The 20,879-nt window shown below is 41.6% G+C and overlaps 1 long non-coding RNA gene across 1 annotated transcript in view; it reads left to right on the forward strand.

Moving 5' to 3' along the window:
* The first annotated feature begins 16,441 nt into the window (after positions 1 to 16,441).
* LOC126458115 (uncharacterized) overlaps positions 16,442 to 20,879 on the forward strand; it is a 612,565-nt gene continuing 608,127 nt past the window's right edge. Inside the window, exon 1 of the long non-coding RNA XR_007585578.1 lies at positions 16,442 to 16,508. This is a non-coding gene — a long non-coding RNA (uncharacterized LOC126458115). The remainder of the gene's footprint in view (positions 16,509 to 20,879) is intronic.

Here is a 20,879-nt window from a genome sequence, read left to right on the forward strand (position 1 = left end):
TCCCTTTATCTCGTACAGCTTCTTCATGGTGTTACGAATTTTTTTCCGTCAGTGTATTTGTAATGTGGTGTTCATTGCTAAAGCGAATCTGGCAAAGCCATTTGTGTCGTGGTGGTTTTGTTATGTTGCTCAGCGCGTGCATACATTAATTATATAATTAGAAATAATACACTCAACTGAGGCAAATGGCAATTAGATTCATTAAAACAATGCACTAGAGTGCAGCATATGGAGTCAATAAAATGAAAGGATTAGTTGTACCAGCATCAGGAATTAAAGTAAACCGTAAAGCTTTTATTTGACCTGCTGGTGGATAACGCAATGCGCAGCACTCTCAACTTGGGAGAAGGGAGGTGGGCCAGACCCCGATCTAATTCCCGCGGTGGATTAACGACCGAAGACAGCCTTAGTGTGGCTTTTCGGCAGTTTCCCACAGTCTCATTTACGTAAATACATTCCACCTCAGAGAATAGGAAATGTACACAGTTAAAGCACGATAACACACAGAACAATATTTCACGGTACATAGAAAGATGGCGCTCGTGACCTCTTTCCCCTATCTTGCCCTGACGACCGTGGCGTTAGGAAGGGCATCCAGCCACTAAGTTAAATAATAAAGTACTTTTAATAACTTGAATACGCAGTACGGCTTCAGATAACTTAATACTCAACACATTGTTCACACAACTTCAGCGAGAGTTCACAGATGTACAAAGGTTGTTGTACAAAGATATCGATACAAAACACACGCACAACGTAATACTTAAAGAAAATCTGATCAAATAAATCCTTTAGTACACCATATTCAAATATTAAAACTGTATGAATGTATAAGCCAAATATGTTGTACAAGAGAGTAATGGCACACACTACTATGTCATATGGACAAAACGGTGAATGTGATAAACAGACCGAAAAAAGGGGGAAGGAGGGAAGAAAGAAGTCTACGGAATGTGGAAATGGAACAGTTATAACAAGATTATTAGCTAATAGTGGGAGAATTAATAACTGCCTGCTGCTATTTTAATAAGGCCGAGTAATGAAACTATGTTTGGTCATTAAGGACCAGGTCAGGATTCTTTGACTGGTAATTTACTAATGGCCAGAATTTCAAGTAATTGTTGCTTTCTGTCTTAGTTCCTTTGTGGAGAACGTCACATTTCACATTATATGAGTTACATTTATTCAGGGCATGTTCAGCAAAGGTGAAATCTTTCTTTTTCACTCTCCAACTCCTTTCGTACTCAGTCAGTCTAGTACTTATAGCCCTACGTGATTGACCTACATATAAATTTCCACACAGAGTGCAGGAAATTCTATAAATTCCACTCCATTATAAAGGTGGAATCTTACATTTACTGTTGAACAGAAGGTGCGCAACAGTATTCCTAGTGTAAAAAGCTGGAGTATATTTCCTGGATTTTAGTTTCTTGGCAGGAACCTTTGAAGCCCTACCTAAAAATACAATGGGAGCCCATTTGTTGTCACTGTGATTTTGTGCTGTCTGAGGTGGATAAAGGAGTGCTGTTATCATCTATCTCTTCTTTTTGATGAGTATGTTGTCAATTAGGGTAGGACTAAAACCATTGCTGTGTGCTATTTCTTTAATTACTTTCAATTCATTTTCAAAATCTGGTTTAGTTCGTGGTGTAGATAGTAGTCGGTACACCATGGAGTGGAAGCCTGCATGTCTGTGACAGTGGGTATTTACTGTGTCTTTTGGAGCTACTTCGTTCTTAAATCAATGTTGTTGCTTACTGACATCAATGGTGAGGTCTAAAAAGTTGATAGAATCTCCTTCCAACTCCACCGTAAACTTGATTTTATTGTAGTGTGAATTCAAATTTTGAAAAAATTTATGTAATTGTCTGGTGGTACCTGCATACAAGTACAGTACGTCATCCAAGTACCTAGTCCAATATTGCATTTTAGAACTAAGAAGCTCTCAAAATTATCTTTAAACATTTCAGCTAATAAGAGACTCAGTGGGGACCCCATTGCTAACCTAGCAGACTAGCTGTACAGAGCCCATTGAAACTGCAAACCCTTTGGCTACTGTTGTGTACATAAACTTTTACTGTATTTTAGCTGCAACAGATGTGTTTTTTTCCAATGCTAACCTAAGGTACACGCCTGTGAATGTTTACCTTTTAATCGGCCCCAAGTGCCGCCAACTGTAGGCCATTACTATGAAATATCAGCAAGTCAGTGTAACAGTGTGCAGCAGATCGTGACCTCCAGAATACATGGATGTGGTTCGTTCGCTTTATAATTGAATATTGTTATTGTTATTTTGCATAGTAATTATTGAATGATCATGGTAGTGCTTATCACAATAGAGAATAATTCGTATTTAGTTATTTTAGCCCATAAAATGAGTCTGTAGACGTACGATCTGACTTTCGGGAAAATATCGTCCAAACAATTCCGAAGACTGCAAGAGCTGACAAGTGAGCGAATTATCTCACAAACACCTTAACAAATCATGCATCAAAGTTACTTAAAAGAATAATATAATGAAAAATGGAAAAGAAAACTGAGGATGAGTTAGATGACGATCAGTTTTGGCTTTAGGAAAGGTAAAGCCACCAGAGAGGCAATTTTGACGTTGCGGTTGATATGGAAGCAAGACTGCAGAAAAATCAAGACACATTTATTGGACTTGTCGACCTGGAAAAGCGTTCGACGATGTAGAATGGCGCAGGCTTCTGAGAAAAATAGGGATAATTGTAGGGAAAGGCAGGTAATATACAATACATAGAAGAACCAAGAGTGAACAATAAGAGCGGAAGACCTAGAACGAAGTGCTCGGGTTAAAAAGAGTGTAAGGCAGGGATATAGTCTTTAGCCTCTACTGTTCAATCTGTACATCGAAGAAGCAATGATGGAAATAAAAGAAAGGTTCAGGAGTGGAATTAAAATTCAAGGTGAAAGGATATCAATGATACGATTCGCTGATAACATTGCTAATCTGAGTGAAACGGAAGAACTACATGACCGTCTGAATGAAATGAACAGTGTAATGAGTACAGAATATGGACTGAGAGTAAATCGAAGAAAGAAGAAAGTAGTGAGAAGTAGCAGAAGTGAGAACACCGAGAAACTTAACACCAGAATTGATGGTAACGAAGTAGATGAAGTTAAGGAATTCTACTACCTACGTAGCAAAATAATCAATGACAGATGGAGCAAGGAGACATCAAAAGCAGACGCGCACTGGAAAAAAGGGCATTGCTGCCCAAGAGAAGCCTACTAATATCAAATATCGGCCTTAATTTGAGGAAGAAATTTCTGAGAATGTACATTTGGAGAGCAGCATTGTATGGTGGTGAAACGTGGACTGTGGGAAAATAGAAAACAGAAGAGAATCGAAGCATTCCAGATGTGGTGCTACAGACGAATGTTGAAAATTAGTTGGACTTATCTACATCTACATACAGACTGATACTCTGCAAATCACATTTAAGTGTCTGGCAAAGGGTTCATCGAACCACCTTCACAATTCTCTATTATTCCAATCTCGTATACGCGCGGGAAGAATGAACACCTTTATCTTTCCCTACGAGCTCTGATTTCCCTTATTTCATCATGGTGATCGTTTCTCCGTATTCAGGTCTGTGTCAACAAACTATTTTCACATTCGGAGGAGGAAGTTGGTGATTGGAATTTTGTGAGAAGATTCCGCCGCAACGAAAAACGCCTTTCTTTTAATGATGTCTAGCCCAAATCCTGTATCATTTCAGTGACACACTCATATTTCCCGATAATACAAAACGTGCTGCCCTTTTTTGAACTTTTTCGATACACTCCGTCAGTCCTATCTGGTAAGGATCTCACACTGCGCAGCAATAGTCTAAAAGAGGACGGACAAGCGTAGTGTAGGCAGTCTCCTTAGTAGGTCTGTTACATTTTCTAAGTGTCCTGCCAATAAAACGCAGTCTTTGGTTAGCCTTCCCCACAACATTTTGTATGTGTTCCAATTTAAGTTGCTCGTAATTGTAACTCCTCGGTATTTAATTGAATTTACGGCCTTTAGATGTGACTGATTTATCGCGTAACCGAAGTTTAGCGAATTCCTTTTAGCATTGATGTGGACGACCTCACGCTTTTCGTTATTTTCGCAACATTCAGATATCTTTTCTAAATCTTTTTGCAAATTTGTTTTGATCTTCTGATGACTTTATTAGTCGATAAGCGACAGCGCCATCTGCAAACAACCTAAGACGGCTGCACAGATTGTCTCCCAAATCGTTTATATAGATAAGGAACAGCAAAGGGCCTTTAGACATGAACATTATTGAGCATATCTGGGATGCCTTGCAACGTGCTATTCAGAAGAGATCTCAACCCACTCGTACTCTTACGGTTTTAGGGACAGCTCTTCAGTATTCATGGTGTCAATTCCCTCCAGCACTACTTCAGACGTAAGTCGAGTCCATGCCACGTCGTGTTGCGGCGCGTCTGCGTGCTCGCGGGGGCCCTACACCAAATCAGGCAGGTGTACCACTTTTTTTGGCTCTTCAGTGTAGCATTTGTAGATTTAGTGGAAGCTTAATGACACTGTTGACTAGAATACCGTCTCTTGAAATTATGATGATAGGAGGGATAAAATACAAAGCCCAATAGCTTATCTGCAACTTGTACAAAAACCAGGCTGCTGTTAGAAGAGTCAATGGACATGAAAGGGAATGGTGGTTGAGAAGGAAGTGAGAAACGGTTGTACTTTATCTCCGAAGTTATTGAATCTGTATATTTAACAAGCAGAAAAGGAAACGAAGGAGAAATTTGGAAAGTAAATGAAAGTTCAGGGAGAAGAAATAAGAACTCTGAAGTTGGTCGGTGATATTGTAATGATGTCTCACACAGCAAAGGATTTGGGATATCAGTTAAACAGAATGGTAAAGTCTTGAAGAAAAGTTATAACACAAATATCAAAACAAATGAGACAAGGCTAAAGGAATGTAAGCGATTAAATGGGTCACTGCTTAGGACACTAATTTGGGAAGTAAAATACTCCAAGTAACATATTTGTTTGCTAATCAGGCTGCAAAGTATGTGCTATGACCAAAGTAGAGAGGATACAAGTAGGGGGGCAAACCTATGTGCCACCCCACTTTCCACTGTTGCCAAATTTATTCAAGATGGCGGCGATGACGTCATCCAAGATGGCGGCATGTAGACTTGGAAACATCACACGACGTCATCCAAGATGGCGGCTTTTGGCGTGAAAATAGGCCAATTGTGCTATGTCCACTAACCTAACCTCAAGAAAAAATGGCGGGAATTTTGAATTTTGGCGGGAAAATAGCCCAATTGTGCTACGTCTACTAACCTAACCCTCCAGAAGGAAAAATGGCGGTAAGTTTGAATTCCAAGAGGATAATGCATGCAAAGACTGTACTTGTCTTTTTACTATTATTGATTATCATTCGTTAACATTCATTATTATTTATTATTATTTATTATCATTTATTATTATTTATTATTATTTATTATTATTGACCTGCCTCCACTAGAAAATTCCCTCCAAATTCAAATTCCAACACGATAATGGCTGCAAAACCTTACTATTGTTTATTATTATTCATTATTATATATTAACATTCATTATCATTCATTGTTATTTATTATCATTCATTATCATTTATTATTATCCATTATCATTTATTATTATAGGCCTACCTCCACTAGAAAATTGCACCAAAATCAAATTCCAACACGATATTCTCTCGAAAACTGTACTTATATTTATTATTATCATTTATTATTTATTCAAGATGTCCGATTTTCTCGGTGAGAAAGCGCAATCTGCCTTGGAGCGTAATCTAAGGCGCATAGGCAATATCAATTTCTCCGGTGTTAGGTGCGAATGCGACTGTGTAGAGGTCATGTTTGGGGGAGGCCGAGCAGAGACTTTCGGTCGGTTTGGCAGCTGAGGGTGTTTGGGCGCGTCTGTTGCACTATTTTGCGAGCATGTGTGTGCACCGTGCGGTGCATTATTTGGAGAGTTTAAGAGTACAGAGCTTGTCTGCTGATATTGTGTACTGCATTATTTAAGAGCTGTTTGCTATTGTGTGGTTAAAAATTAGGAGTTGTTTACGTGTTTGTGGCCTGTGTCAGATGACCACAGCCGGATCAGTGCGGGTGTTTTGTGACAAATATACTCCACGACTAAATAGAAGGGCTCCAAATAAACAGAGTGCAGCCCTCCCTCACTTCCCCGGGAGCACAGCGCAGTCTGAGTGGTTTTTGCGCAAAAAATTGCAATCTGGTCAGACTGTGAGTGAGTCGACAAATAACTGGACAAATTTATCTGTAGAGGAGTCACAGGTCTGGAGTGGAATGAATATCTTGATGGGTGTGGTTGTGTTGCCAAGTGTAGTGCACTACTGGAGTTCAGAACATGCCTTAGGTCAGCCTTACATATCGAAACCTATGAGAAGCAAAAGTTTCAAAAAGATTTGTCCCAAATAAATAAAGTACACTCGTTCCTCCTTCCATCAGCCAATGCACTGAAATTATTGCGGAAAATTAGCGGTTGTTTGGCTATTTGGACGTAAATGTTTTGCATTATTTACGAGCAGTTCGCATGTCTGTAATCTGTGCTATGAGTTATTTTTAACTGTTTACAATTAGCAAGCGTGTGTCTAGAACATTATAAATGAGTTATGTAGTAGTGTTTTGCAGGTCTGTATGATGTGGGATATGTCGGTGTGATACATATACTCCATTCCTAAATAAAGTAAATTCGTTCCTCCATCCACGGACCTAGTGCAGGGTGAGTCCGTTTACCATAAACGTGTAGGAAGAGGTTGAGTGCTGTTGGCTTAGTTTGATACAATTTTCATAGGTTGGTGGCGGAAGCGCAAGTGAGCTTTGTTTACTGGCAGATTTCAAACATGGCGCTGGTTCCTAGGAGCAGGAGGTGACGGTCTGGTCCTCGAAAAGTAGTTGAAATTAGGGAGTTGAACACGTTTGCATACGTATATGAAATTGTAAATTCAATTATTTAATATAGTGGGGTGGTGAGAGTGAATTAGCGGGCGTTCTCGCAACGAGCAAACGCGCTGTTATACGGTCATGGTGGATTCCACTGTCGGTCAAACTCTGGCGCCTAACGTATCCTGTGTCCGGCACGCGGTCGAGAGGTTCCATCCTGTCCAGCGTTAAGTGCTCGCGGGCACGGAAATATGTTTACGTAGTCGGACACTGAGGCGAGCGCGGCTGGCCATTTGTGGGAGGACCCTGAGGCTCCGCTCTCCGCCTACCTGGCACGCTGGCCGTGGGGGTGTGCGGGCACTGCTGGTCGCTTGACGTCAGCCAGCTAGGGAGCTGCCAATGGAGCGGGCTCAGCCGGTCGCGCGTGCGTCAGCTGCGCTCTGGAGTTTCACTGTGTGAGCATGGAGAAGTCAATTGGGACACACCTGCGTGACCGTAATGTCTGAAATAAAGAGTCATTTTCCAGGTATTTACAGAAGGCTATGTCCGTCGCGTGTATGGAGGGTGTGTGACGTAAGCGGGGTGGCGGCATAGCGATTGTACAGTTATTACGTGCGTGCGTGAGCGAGTCAATTAGTGGGCGTTCTAGTGCGGTCCAAACGTGCTGTTATATAGTCATGGCGGATTACACTGTCGAGCAAACTTTTGCCGCCAAAAGTGTACCACTGCGTTCTCGCTCGCACAGGGACACATGGTGGACGGTGAGCGGTTGGCATCGACAGGTTTGAACGTGCCGAGGAAAGCACTTTGGCAGCGAATGGTCGACCGTTGTGTGATTCAGCTCCGAGGCAGACAATTTTGGTGGGAAACGTGCAGAGGCGACGAATACACATGGTGAGCGGACAAGGGGCCGCTGTGACGTCAAACTCGGCAAGTTCCAGTGTGTCCAGCGGAAACATGTTTACGACATGGGAGCGATCGCTGGGCTCGCCCCCCGCGCTAGTGGCCGGCCGCCTCACGTGACAGGCGTAGGCAGTGTCTCCACACGCTGGCCATGGTGTGGCGAGGATTTGAACTAATTCAGTTGGAGCGCGGCTGTCGTGGTGATCGCACTGCGATATAAAAGATGTGTGAGCTGACTGTCTTGGCGAACAAGTGATGACTGTACTGCTTGAAATAAAGTCTTCAGTCCCTTCCCCCCTGCGAAATCAAAGGACGTGAATTACATTACTATAAGTGCAGTTTATTATTTGACGTAATTATGATAGGCCACCAGTGAAAAAAGATAAGTGACGGAGAAAGCTTGTACATGTGATCAATTATGGTGTTGGGATTTGAACTTGTGATAGATTTTTGTTATGGATGTAAGGAGAATGGCTTTCTCACCGAGAAAATCGGACATCTTGAATAAATAATAAATGATAATAATGAATAGAAATACAGTTTTCGAGAGAATATCGTGTTGGAATTTGAATTTGGCGCAATTTTCTAGTGGAGGTAGGCCTATAATAATAAATGATTATGAATGATAATAAACGATAATGAATGACAATAAATGACAATGAATGATAATGAATGTTAATAAATAATAATGAATAATAATAAAAAGACAAGTATGGTCTTTGCATGCATTATCCTCTTGGAATTCAAACTTCCCGCCATTTTTCCTTCTGGAGGCTTAGGTTAGTGGACATAGCACAATTGGCCTATTTTCCCGCCAAAAGCCGCCATCTTGGATGACGTCATGCGATGTTACCAAGTCTACATGCCGCCCTCTTGGATGACGTCATCGCCGCCATCTTGAATATATTTGGCAACAGTGGAGAGTGGGGTGGCACATAGGTTGTCCCCCTACTGATACAACATGCAGACTGGCAATAAAAAGAAGAATGTTTCTGAAAAAGATATTTGACAACATCTAACATATTCTTAAATCTTGGTAATGGTATTCTGAAAATATTTTATTAGATTGTAGCCTTGCACAGAAATAAAACGTAGACAGTAGACACAAGAACTAAGAAAAGAGCAGAAACTGTTGAAACGTGGTGCTGCAGAGAATGCTGAAGTTTAAATGGATAGATTTCATAGGTAATGAAGAAGTACTGAATTGAAATCGCATGAAGGAAAATTATGGCGCAACGCGACTAAAAGAACGGGTCAGTTGATAGGAGACGTTTTGAAGCATCAAGAAACCTTAAATTTGCTAGTGGAGATAGTAGCAGTGGTGCAAAATGAATACACTTGCAGTGGATAGATTAGTGTCAAAGCATTCTTCGTAAAGAAGACCATGACAACAACAATGACAACAACGACGACGCAATGAAGTACGTTACGGTATGTTTCTGTCTTGTTTATTATCCAGAAAATTTATTTATTTTACGCCGCCTTGGTCTTCTTGCCGCCAGCGAGATGACGTTAAACCGTGTACTGCTGGTCGTCTGTATAGCAGAAACTGTCCGATGCTTTCCTTCCAACTACATACGACCTGCAGATTTAGAACTATATTACTGACCGTAATTTACGGTATCTCCTTGACCCAGAAAATACACGAAACCTAGCGGTAATGTGTCCAATAAAAGGTGTGCTGGCAACAATGAAGAGTGCGACGGATGCGGATACGGGTTGTTGTTGTTGTTGTGGTCTTCAGTGTTAATCCAGTTTTACTGTAGCTGTTCACGCTGTTTTATCCTGTTGAAGGCTCTTTATCCGTGAACAATTACTGCAGTCTACATCCACAGCGCACACATAAAGGACGAGAAAAGGAAGAATGGCATCTCGAGCGAACCGAGTACGTCTAGAAATTCCCGATACCTCTCATATCTGTTGCCAGTGTGCGCCCGTTACGCTCATAGGGATACGTGTTCTTGATGTCATTCACAGCGAAATGACTGAATAAGATCTTCTCAGATGTTGAAGCCGCGTAATTCGCTTAGTGAAATCCTACAACTACTGACTGTTGGGGTAGTATGGTGTTCTGCTTCTATCAGCTGCGTTTGAGTTCTTCCGCAAAAGGGCCGAAGTGATGCATGCGCATGAAGGTGAGTTGGGCAGCTTCTGGCAGTTCCCGGCCCTGCGCCGAGTGACGTCAGGTGGGACATGGAGGCGGGTTTTTTCTCTGTGCGGAAACAAAGATGGATGCTTGACGCTATAGATAGGCAGGAGATTCTACATATAAACATCTCTCGCTGCGAGATCTCTTTCCGTTTAGTTTTGTGGTTTTGTGTCTCGTACACCACGTATTTTCCTCATAAGTATTCTTTATTATCGATTAAGTGCTAACTTGAGCAGTTTCATCTCTGTTGCCATCTCATTTTCAGTTATATCAAACTGAATGACGAGAGCAGATGTAATTTGCCTCCTCCTGGCAGCTGTGAAGGTGTGTGGACGCAAAGAAAGGCGCGCTCACGGTTTTGTACCGTATTTGCTGAAATGAGCGTTGAGTATAAAAATACATTGATGTTTACTACCTTAATAATTTTTCGATTTAATAATTTTATGTTTATGTTGAATAAGTAAACAGCAAACAGAAATATTGATGTAATACAGCCAAAAGCCTTCTTCCTCCAGCCTCAGTGGCAGCAGTAGAAGAAAAGTTATATGAAAAGAGGCAATTTCAAATGTGGCACCGACCAATGAAGTCACTTGGCGTTACTTTTGTTGTGACTTCCTTTTGCATGTTGTGTGGTTCTTTAGTGGATTGGGGAGCATATGCTGCTCATGTGTAAAGGATTCAGATATTAATTTATTGTGCATCTAGTATCAAACAGTAACACTAATACATAACTTTGTTGTTGTTGTGACACCATCAGTTGCTAGCAGTAGCTTGGAATGCTGAAACATATATAGATTCAAAAGATCTATAAATCTGTCGCTCTTCAACACAATGTCTATTTAGAAGGTGTTGAGCCTTGGCCACTATGAAAGTTGTTTGAATCCTGGCAGGGTCGCCACTGCTTTAGCCACAGTGTAAATGAATTAGGTCCTGCGACTCTGGCATGCTGTTAGTAAAACAGCTATACTTTGGGCCAAATTGCCCACTAGATTTGCTGTTCTCCGGTTAGCCGATAGCACATCTAGTGGGCATTGTAGCTGTTTTACTAACAGCATGGCAGAGTTATATGACCTAACTCATTTACACTACGGCTAAAGTGGAATGGCGTGGTTCCGATGTTTTTGATCTGGCAGATGCACAAAATGTGTTTTGTGCATGAATGTTCGAACTTAAGTACACTCACCGCTGGAGCTCTGGAGATGGAATGCTTGCACCTCATTGACAGTGGGGTAGTAGTTCGTGGAACTGCTCTCAAGCCGCAGTGACGGCTGTAGGAAACGTGGCGGCTCGTGTGTTTGAAAGTGCAGCAGACTGGTCAGCGGCCAATACCGCTGCTTGGTCCCACGGTAAACCAGAGCTGCCAGAAATGACAACTCACCTTTCCGTGCTTGCATCATTTCAGGTTTCTTCCGGAAGATTCTAGACGCTGCTGCCTCATCGACCAGAAAAAGCCACTGGCATAACTATAGGACGAGCAACCAGCGGATTCCATCTCTGTGACTTCTTGCTAGCGAGTTGTGGCCGTCCCTTCTGATTAACTACAACACTGAAGTATCTAACGCTGACACTCGAACTAAACTAACATGGAAGCAACACCTTCTAAGAAAAAGCACACAACAGACAAAATCTACCAACCACTTCTCCATCGTGCACATCTACGCACTCTTGACCTGTCGTGTCCCCTTCTATGCCAATATAGCTTGGCTCTCTCTTCACAATCACTGAACACCTATTCATATAACTTTTATGTTGCGCAAATTCAACTCCAACAACCCCACTGTCCTTCCTCCAATTTCGAATACTGGTATCCTGAAGCACCTATACTAACATGTTCTACCAGTCCTGTTGGTTCATGTCGGTGATGTAAGCCAGCGAGTTGGTGGGTTCTAAGACAGAGAGCAAAATAATGAGGAGCACACGTAGTGTTTGATAACTTCTTTTACTGAACTTGAGTAATAGCAAGTCCAGGGCAGAATCCAAAGCGAGTCCTTGAGATGGATCCCCAATAACAAACAGAGGCTGTGTGACAACGCTCCGACTAGACATTCAGAACTCATCTAACAGACATACTAGAGGTCGGTGCGGCGTTCTTTTAACTCAGCTCCTTGCTGGCGCTGGTTGCACATGCTGAGGAAGGTGTGTCTCAGAGCTGGACGCAGATTGGAGGCGCAGTCACATGGGCTGCTGCCAGCTTCTAAGCGTCGGCCTGCGCGATTGGTATCGACAGCGCTCGATACCACAAACCCTTCATCTACGCTCTCTACAGATGTTCTCCCTACACAGTTGTTACTGCCTATCTATTCCAGACTATGAAATGCGCCCTGACTTTTACATTTCCCGTCAGATCTAACCGACTTCCTATCCTGCGACACGCAGGTTTTCCTCCTCCTTTCTCTTCTCCTACTCTCTCATTCTCATAGCCATAGCCCGGCTCGCTAGTTACAGCCAGCCCCAATCTCATGTTTCCCATCCACCCACCCTCAGTAAAAATGCTACCCCTCTATAAATACTAACCCCCTCCTCCATTAGCACTCAACATCTTATATCACCAGAATCACTTAAGCTTCTCTCTCCCAATTTATCCGTTCCAATGCAAGTCTTCCCGGTTTACCGCAGTTTTTTGAAATACATCAATTTTTATCGTAATTTTAATAATTTTAGAAATCTGTGGAAATATATTAGCTTTTTAAAGTTTTAAAACCGTTTGTATTAATAAAAAAAGTCTTGAGAGAATAGTGGTGTGAAAAAACCACAGTGAAGAAATAATTTTTAGTTCTACGAAAATAATAAAAGTTTAAAGATTCGACACTTCTAATTTTGGTTTTCCTAGCGGTTATTGTCAATAGGAACTAACTGACAGCCAATCTTGGGTAAGGAAATATACACATGTTATCTGCAGGGAAACTTTTATCGTTTAATACTTTATTTAATACTGGTTGACACTTCATTTATGTCTATCTGGTGCTTATCAGTAATTTTTATGCTAGATAGGCTGAATTAAGACAATTTTTATAGCATCCAGTTGCGAACTTACTGATATTGTTGTCATAGCAAGTGTACAATTTGAAATTTATGAGTACTTCAAGTTGCCAATCTTTGGACCACTTTTAAATCCGAAGATCTGACTGAATGTTTGTGCACTTTTTTTCATTATATGTAGTTGCAACTTTTGCAAGCAGTCTGAGCTTACTCTTCCGAATTTATGTTTTGGGGTAACGTATGAAGCCAAGCTAAAGTTTTACGGTTTTAAAAACGTGTATTACGAAGACGTTGTCGTGTGAAAGAAAGAACGTCTTTCAGACGTCTGCTCAGAGAGGGGAATGTACCGATATGTTCGTACTGTATCCCTTAATAAGACTCACTGTAATTAATATTTCTATCTCAGTTCACGGAATCTATAAATTACTGTGCGTTCTGCAATAGGATACTAGAACGGTAATGCACTACTGGCCATTAAAAGAAGAAATGCAGATGATATAGGGTATTCATCGGACAAATATATTATACTAGAACTGACATGCGATTTCATTTTAACGCAATTTTTGTCCATAGATCCTGAGAAATCAGTACCCAGAACAACCACCTCTGGCCGTAGTAACGGCCCTGATACGCCTGGGCATTCACTCAAACAGAGCTTGGATGGTGTGTACAGGTACAGCTGTACATGCAGCTTCAACGCGATACCACAGTTCATCAAGAGTAGTGACTGGGTTATTGTGACGAGCCAGTTGCTCGGCCACCATTGACCAGACGTTTTCAATTGGCGAGAGATCTGGAGAATGTGCTGGCCAGAGCAGCAGTCGATCATTTTCTGTATCCAGAAAGAACCGTACAGGACCTTCAACATGCGGTCGTGCATTATCCTGCTGAAATGTAGGGTTTCGCAGAGATCGAATGAAAGGTAGAGCCAAGGGTCGTAACACATCTGAAATGTAACGTCCACTGTTCAAAGTGCCGTCAACGCGAACAAGAGGTGACCGAGACGCGTAACTAATGGCACCCCATACCATCACGCCGGGTGATACGCCAGTATGGCGATGACGAATGCACGCTTCCAATGAGCGTTCACCGCGATGTCGCCAAACACGGATGTGACCATCATGATGCTGTAAACAGAACCTGGATTAATCCGAAAAAATGACGTTTAGCCATTCGTGCACCCAGGTTCGTCGTTGAGTACACCATCGCAGGCGCTCCTGTCTGTGATGCAGCGTCAAGGGTAACCGCAGCCGTGGTCTCCGAGCTGATAGTTCATGCTGCTGCAAACGTCGTCGAACTGTTCGTGCAGATGGTTGTTGTCTTGCAAACGTCCCCATCTGTTGACTCAGGGATCGAGACGTGGCTGCCCGAGGGAGCAAGCTTTGCCGGGGGGGGGGGGGGGGGGGGGGAGGTGGGGGGGGGGGGGGGGGGCGCGAACCGTGGCAAGGCGCTTCAGATCACGCGGCTCCAATGTTGGCACTACACGTGATGGTAGGAAACTTTTACCAGGCACTTTCCAAAACCAGCCCCTTACATCTTGTTGCCACGGGGTATAGCGTGATTCATCATTCTAGATCACTCGTTTCAAGTCATCCAGTGTCCAGAGGCGCCGGACTTCACAGCACCTCAAGTGTCGCTTAGTAATGATTACAGAAGTGCGAGGAACTGCTCGACCATTCTACCGCAAGCTTTCTAACTCCCTAAGCACAGTCATTGCACTAGCTGCACATTGGAACTCATAAGTGATTCCTTTATCTGATCTGATGCTTTCTTTTACAACCGCACTTCGCAATACTCGGCGATGCCTGTCCGTCATTACACGAGATCTTCTTGGTCTTGGTTTAGCAGTGGTTGTACCTCTACGCTTCCACACCACAATTATACCACCAACAGTCGACTTGGACGTATTTAGAAGGGTTGGAATGTCTCTGCTGTGTTTGTTATTCAGGTGACATCCAGTGTCTAGTCCACGTTCGAAGTCTCTAACCCCCCCCCCCCCCCCCCCCTCCCTCCGAGGGATCCATTCTGCTGTTAACTGCTTGTCTATAATACTCCTCGCCTACTTTTACATGGACGGGTCTGCCTCTCGTGACATCTGGTGGTCAATTCCGCATTACATAATGGTGTCCGGCTATTTTTGGTTGTGTATTGCACCGTATATATAATTTTAATTTGCATGTTTGACTTGCGTTTGACTGTAAGGTTAAAATTAATGATGATATTGAATGATGTTTCTTCATTATGCGATCTGTTGCAAACACTGAATGAAACAATGAGGTAGAGTATGGGAACGACAAGGCGTATTTGGGAAATTATTGCACAAATAGAATACGATCTAATTGCAGCTGTTAGTATCACTTTGATAGTTGCTATGGAAATCGAAAAAGTCTGAAATGAGGAAATTGTGTAATTTTTTATTTCGTCCGTCTCAGCTGCATTGATATAAAACTCAGACGTAGGGCTTACCGGTTTCGGGCCGACGAGCCAATATTCAAACCATAAACCTTGCTATTAACCGTAATTATTCACACAATACGGTGCCAAAAGGCTCAGCAAAGCATACAGTGGACAACAAGTACCGTTATTGATCTTAGACTATACATCCGTTGCTACTGGCTGACACAACCAAACTCTGGTACCCATAGCGAGGAAACGTCAAAACTCGAGATGGTTATCACAATTAACGGCTGAAAATCATCTACGTCTTACATTCATAATTCCCAGAGTGAGAAGAATGATTTGTTAAATGCCTCTTGCCTTCGCGATGAGTACATGGTTGCATTGTGTTCCTAGATTCCTCGCCCAATACTGGTTCTTGAAACTTCGAGTCTTTTTCCGCGAGATAAGTTTTTCACTAATTCTATAGCGTTCTTTCGCGCCTAAAACAATTCTGTGACCATTCATGCTACTTTTCTTAGTATACCTTCAGTGTCACCTGTTTATGATTTTGGTATGGATTCCAAAACTTCAGCAATATTCTAGGATGGTTGGCGCAGTTGACATGTAAGTAATCTCCTTTGAAGACCGACTGCATTTCCCCAGCATCCTACCAATTAACCGAAATCTGCCACCTGTTTTACCTTTGGTTGAGCCTATGTGATCATTCCATTTCACACCTCACATAAATTGTTATACCAACGTATTTGTGTGAGTAGACTAATTCCAAATATAATATTGTAGTCGTAGGATTAGTACTTTTTTGCATTTTGTGAACCGCACAGTTCTACATTTCAGAATCGGTGGAAACACACTGCAGTTTTATCCGGGGGTCTCACATTTTATTTTATCCCCAGTGAATTGGCTATCACAACAGATCAATTCCCGAAGACGGCTAAGCCACGGATACAGCATTTACGAGAGATACCGCACCGAGGCAGGACAGTCGCTGCCGTCGTCCTGGCGAATGTGCTGCCGCACGGCGGCGGCCTCGCGAACGAGCGGCGGTCCAGTGGCCGCCAGTTTGATTCGCGAGTCCGTTTTGACCGCACGCGTTCTGCCGTGTCTGGCTTTAGAGAAGATAGCGGCATTGGACACTCAGGTAGGCGATGCGACGACCGCCCTTTCTAAAGATTTATGAAAAGATTTTAATACTATGAGCACTGTTGCATGTATTGCCTACTGATACGTGTTGCACCGAGTGAATACAGAATATTCTCGATGTTTATTTAAGCTACGTCTTCCTAGTGCCAAATTGCCTACGTTCTTGTCAACACAAAAGTAAGCCTTAAAATTATAAATTGCGCACTTCAACTATATGTTGTCATGTCACTTTTCTGTCGCAATTATTTCTTTTTCACGTTTGATTCTGCTTCTTGAAAGTAGCGTTATGGTTGCTGCTGTTACAGACTGTTTCGTATAGACAGCTAGTTTTGTTTGAAACCTCCTCGGAAAGCGGCTATTAATTTAAGTCTTGGAGCTGAGAGACGATTTCTGAAGCTGAAAAACCGTAAACATCGATGTATTACGACTAGTTGCCTGTTTCGCGCGTCTGGGGAGAGGTGCGTTGTTGGTGTAAGAGTGATCTTACGCTGATTTCTTGAAATGCGAAGCTGAAATTTCATTTCCTACTTGCATATTCCAGGTATGTCGTGGGGACTGACGGGCTCAGATAAAACTTTATAAGTTTCATTGGTCGCATGTAGAAATACTGTTGTTCTAAGTTTTCATTCAACTTATAGCTAGAGATTTTTTGGTTACGTGCATTTAGCAATTAGCTGTACTACTGCGATCCGTTCACTGGAACATTTAAGTGAAGGAAAAATGTATTTTTCTGAACTTAGCAGCAGGAGTACAGCTCCGAGCTTCGTAGGGTCACACAGGATCGCCGGGAATACTATGTTTGTTTTATACGAGCACCAGGTCGTACTGTCAGATGGCTCGAAAAATGACGAGACGTATTGAAATAAAACTCCATCAAGATGTGGCGTAATTTGCCGTTCAGTTGTTTGTAGGTAACAACCTATAACAATGCCGTAAAAAAAAAAAAAAAAAAAAAAAAAAAGTTTTGACAGTCATTTTAAGAACGAAAATTCCAGGCTATTATTGTGTGCCGTAAGATGCATCATATCAGACTAATGTGTATTATCGTCCCACCTGATGGCCCACACGTATTCCTGTTATCCTTTGTTCGAACAGCGGCGCAGGTGCCCCAAGGGAGGCAGTGTTAAGTCGGCGGAGGGGGTGGTGGGGTGCGGGGTGTGCCCCACTGACAGTGCCAGCGGCCGCGGCAGCCGGTAGGCGTGTCCTGGCGGTGATCTCGCGAGGCGTCGCTGCCGGAGGCAGCAGGGGGGCGTCGGCCGCGCGCCAACTCGCTCCGGCTGTATCGACCAGGCCGTCGACGCTGGGATCCGCCGATGCCATATGGAGCAGTTTTCCACAGGCCTTGCCTACGCCATTCCCATCTCAGCTGCTGTGCGTCAAGTCTCGAATCCGGGCGTGTAATAACAGCAGCTTCGGGGAAAGAAAACTGCCTAGTTCCGTCACAGCAGATAAAATTTCCTAACGAGGTATATTTTTAATTTATCACTCTGTCGACTAAATTTTTGTATTTTCTCATCTCTTCCCTGTCTTCCCAAAATCTTCTCCAACCTACACCCAACATCTTCCCAGGTCAGGTCCTGGGTTCGATTTTGGAGCACCACGCCTCCTTCCTCCCCGTATATAACCTACTATCACCCTACTTTTAATTGTTAATGTGCCATAGATCCCTAATATTTTAGCAGTCCGTAGCAATATTATAAATGCGAAAGTAACTCTGTCTGTTACTTTACAAAATGAAGGACCAGGAAATCCGTGCGAAACTTTCGCTCTTCTGTTGTTTTAAATAATGACATTATTTGGAATAAGTATTTTAGTTGGGATGAGGGTAGTTACGGGAATGCCGGCCTTCTCTCTGAGCAGGTATTTTAGTTGCAGTCGCCCTTTTAGGAGCGTCGCTTCTGACAGCATCTAGTGTTGTATTTAGTTAGCTTCATGTTCCTTGTATCATTTTGCGCGATGGATCACAATAAGTCATTTATCATTCACATCGCAGATTAATTTGTACATGTGGTAACATTCTGAACATTTCTAAGTTGCTTTTTCCAAAATGAAAAAAGCTGTACAGATGTTGTGAAATAGTATGCTTTACCCACCACATTACAGTAACAGAAGTTATTCTACAGAATAGAAAGAGTTGCCAAGAGCAACTTTGAGTTTGTTTTCAAGTTTTACTTTGTTGTCTGTCATGCATTTTATATCAATTGGTATCCTCGGCATCGTAAACTTTTCATTTATTGTTTATAACAGTAGCATTTCTACCACCTTGTTGTTGACAATCGTTAATAATTAAAGAGCAAATACAAACACAAAATAAAAGAAATAAAGAAATTTTTATTTATCGTATGATGATACAGAGCTTGGATCAAAATATATAATTTTAAGAGTATACAGTATAAGAAATGACAAGCAAAATACAGGTACAGAATCAAATGTCCAAAGTATTATGCTAAATTATGTACACATTACAGAAGTTCTTAGATTTTTAAGTCCAGTCTGTTGATCCGCTTGAGCCCTTCAGGTGATACGTGGTGGATGTCATTTATTGATCCCACGAAGGCTCGTTTCGGGCATTCACCAACAATGTGATTTATTGTTTGCAGGGCAGCTCCACAGTCACAATAAAGAAATGTAATTTACTGCTTATGACAATAATTCACTGTCATCAGTTGCTTGTAATTTTCTACTTTCGACCGTAATATTTTCATTTAACTGTTGTTTAAGAGAAGTTTAATGAGATAAAATGCAAAAAAGTAAATAAGTGCGAAGTGTATAGGTTACAACGTAGTTTTCGCTTCTTACGACGTATACCACTAATGCCGCAATAAACTCTAAGTGTATTTTGAGATTTTAATTGCATTTCATACTTTATGTAAGCACGTTAGGCCGTAGTAATACTAGGTAAATCATAATTAAAGGCAACAAAGAGAAATATGTTTATCATTTCGGATAGTTTATTTGTGTAGAAAAGTCACTTTGTACGACGGGAAGAGGCAGTGGCCTACGGTAGTGGCTACGGTTATTATCTATGACGCTGTATACAAATTATCCAGTTGATAATATTTTAAAACAAATAAATGGCATTTGTAATAAGATAAAATGAAAAGGGCGTATTTTACTCGCGATTAATATGTTACCTTCGTAATTAATAGGTGTGAAGGTAGGCATCCACGAAGCTCTTTTGCCTAAGATAATTAAACGTCACTTTTATGTTAAAATTTGCTACAAATAGTAAGTTTTAGCACAGAATCGGTATGCAGTGTCAGAAGCCTGTTTAAGAACGTTTCTAACGATATCTCAATCATCCCTGTGCCATTGGTAAGTGTTGATAAAAAGCGATGTTGACTTGAGAAATAAAATATATAGAGCAGACGGAAAAAAACTAGGTAAGTGACATTTTGTACATTTATCAGGAGAGGAGATTTAAACTTTCAAGATTACAAAAAATACGCAAAACACTCAAATCAAGTGCAACCAGTATAATTATAATGCCAAATTTAATGGTTTTAGAGGATGTACATCAGGAAAAAAGACATTTGAAACTGCATAATAAAAAAGACAATACATACAAAAGGGATACATCTTTACTAGAAAAAGAACCTAGTAATAGCTTTCGTCGTATCTACGTGTTCTTTAGCGTTGAAAGTTTCTATTTGTTGGTCTTGCATTTTGATTCGCTATGTGGTAGACTGAAATAAAAGTTTCTCGAGCATTGATGAGAAAACTGTTGAAGTTCTTGAAAGCCTGCATATTTTTTTATAAGATATTGGCAGGAAGTCTGAAAATATGCCCCCAGGATTAGCTTTTTCAAAGCAGGCGTGATTTATCTTTCAAAAACTTCATATTACAGAACACTATTGTATGCACGATGAGGCCACAAGAATCTTCAGGTCACTGTTGTTGACACTCAGGCTCGACGTCTACTTGTAGGCCAACAGAATGTTCCAAACGTAGTGGTGTTCACTCTCCAATGTAAGCAAACCTATATTTGAACTGCTTATTTTCGTTCACAACCACTTTTAATTGTAACATGCTTTTAAAAAGGTCGTTCACTCTCGTATACTTTCTTTTTGAACAGGAATTAATTTGTGAGGCATTACATTCACTCTTGCTGCTTCAAAATCATTTTGTTAACTCTGCAGGAACTTTCTTTTTTGTCAAACCAAAGCTTTTATCACATTACATATTAGAATGTCCTTTTACTGGAAATACTATTTTGACGCTATCTAATCTCTTAATGGTATGCACGAGATACCTGTGGTATATGAACGCTGTATAGTTCTTCTTCTGTCCTGAGCATTAATCACAGAATATTTCAAGAACCCTTAGTTTTGGGTCAGCTATTTCACTCACATAATGGTGAAAAAAATAA

This window comes from Schistocerca serialis, chromosome 2 (assembly GCF_023864345.2).
Source record: "Schistocerca serialis cubense isolate TAMUIC-IGC-003099 chromosome 2, iqSchSeri2.2, whole genome shotgun sequence".
NCBI lineage: Eukaryota > Metazoa > Arthropoda > Insecta > Orthoptera > Acrididae > Schistocerca > Schistocerca serialis.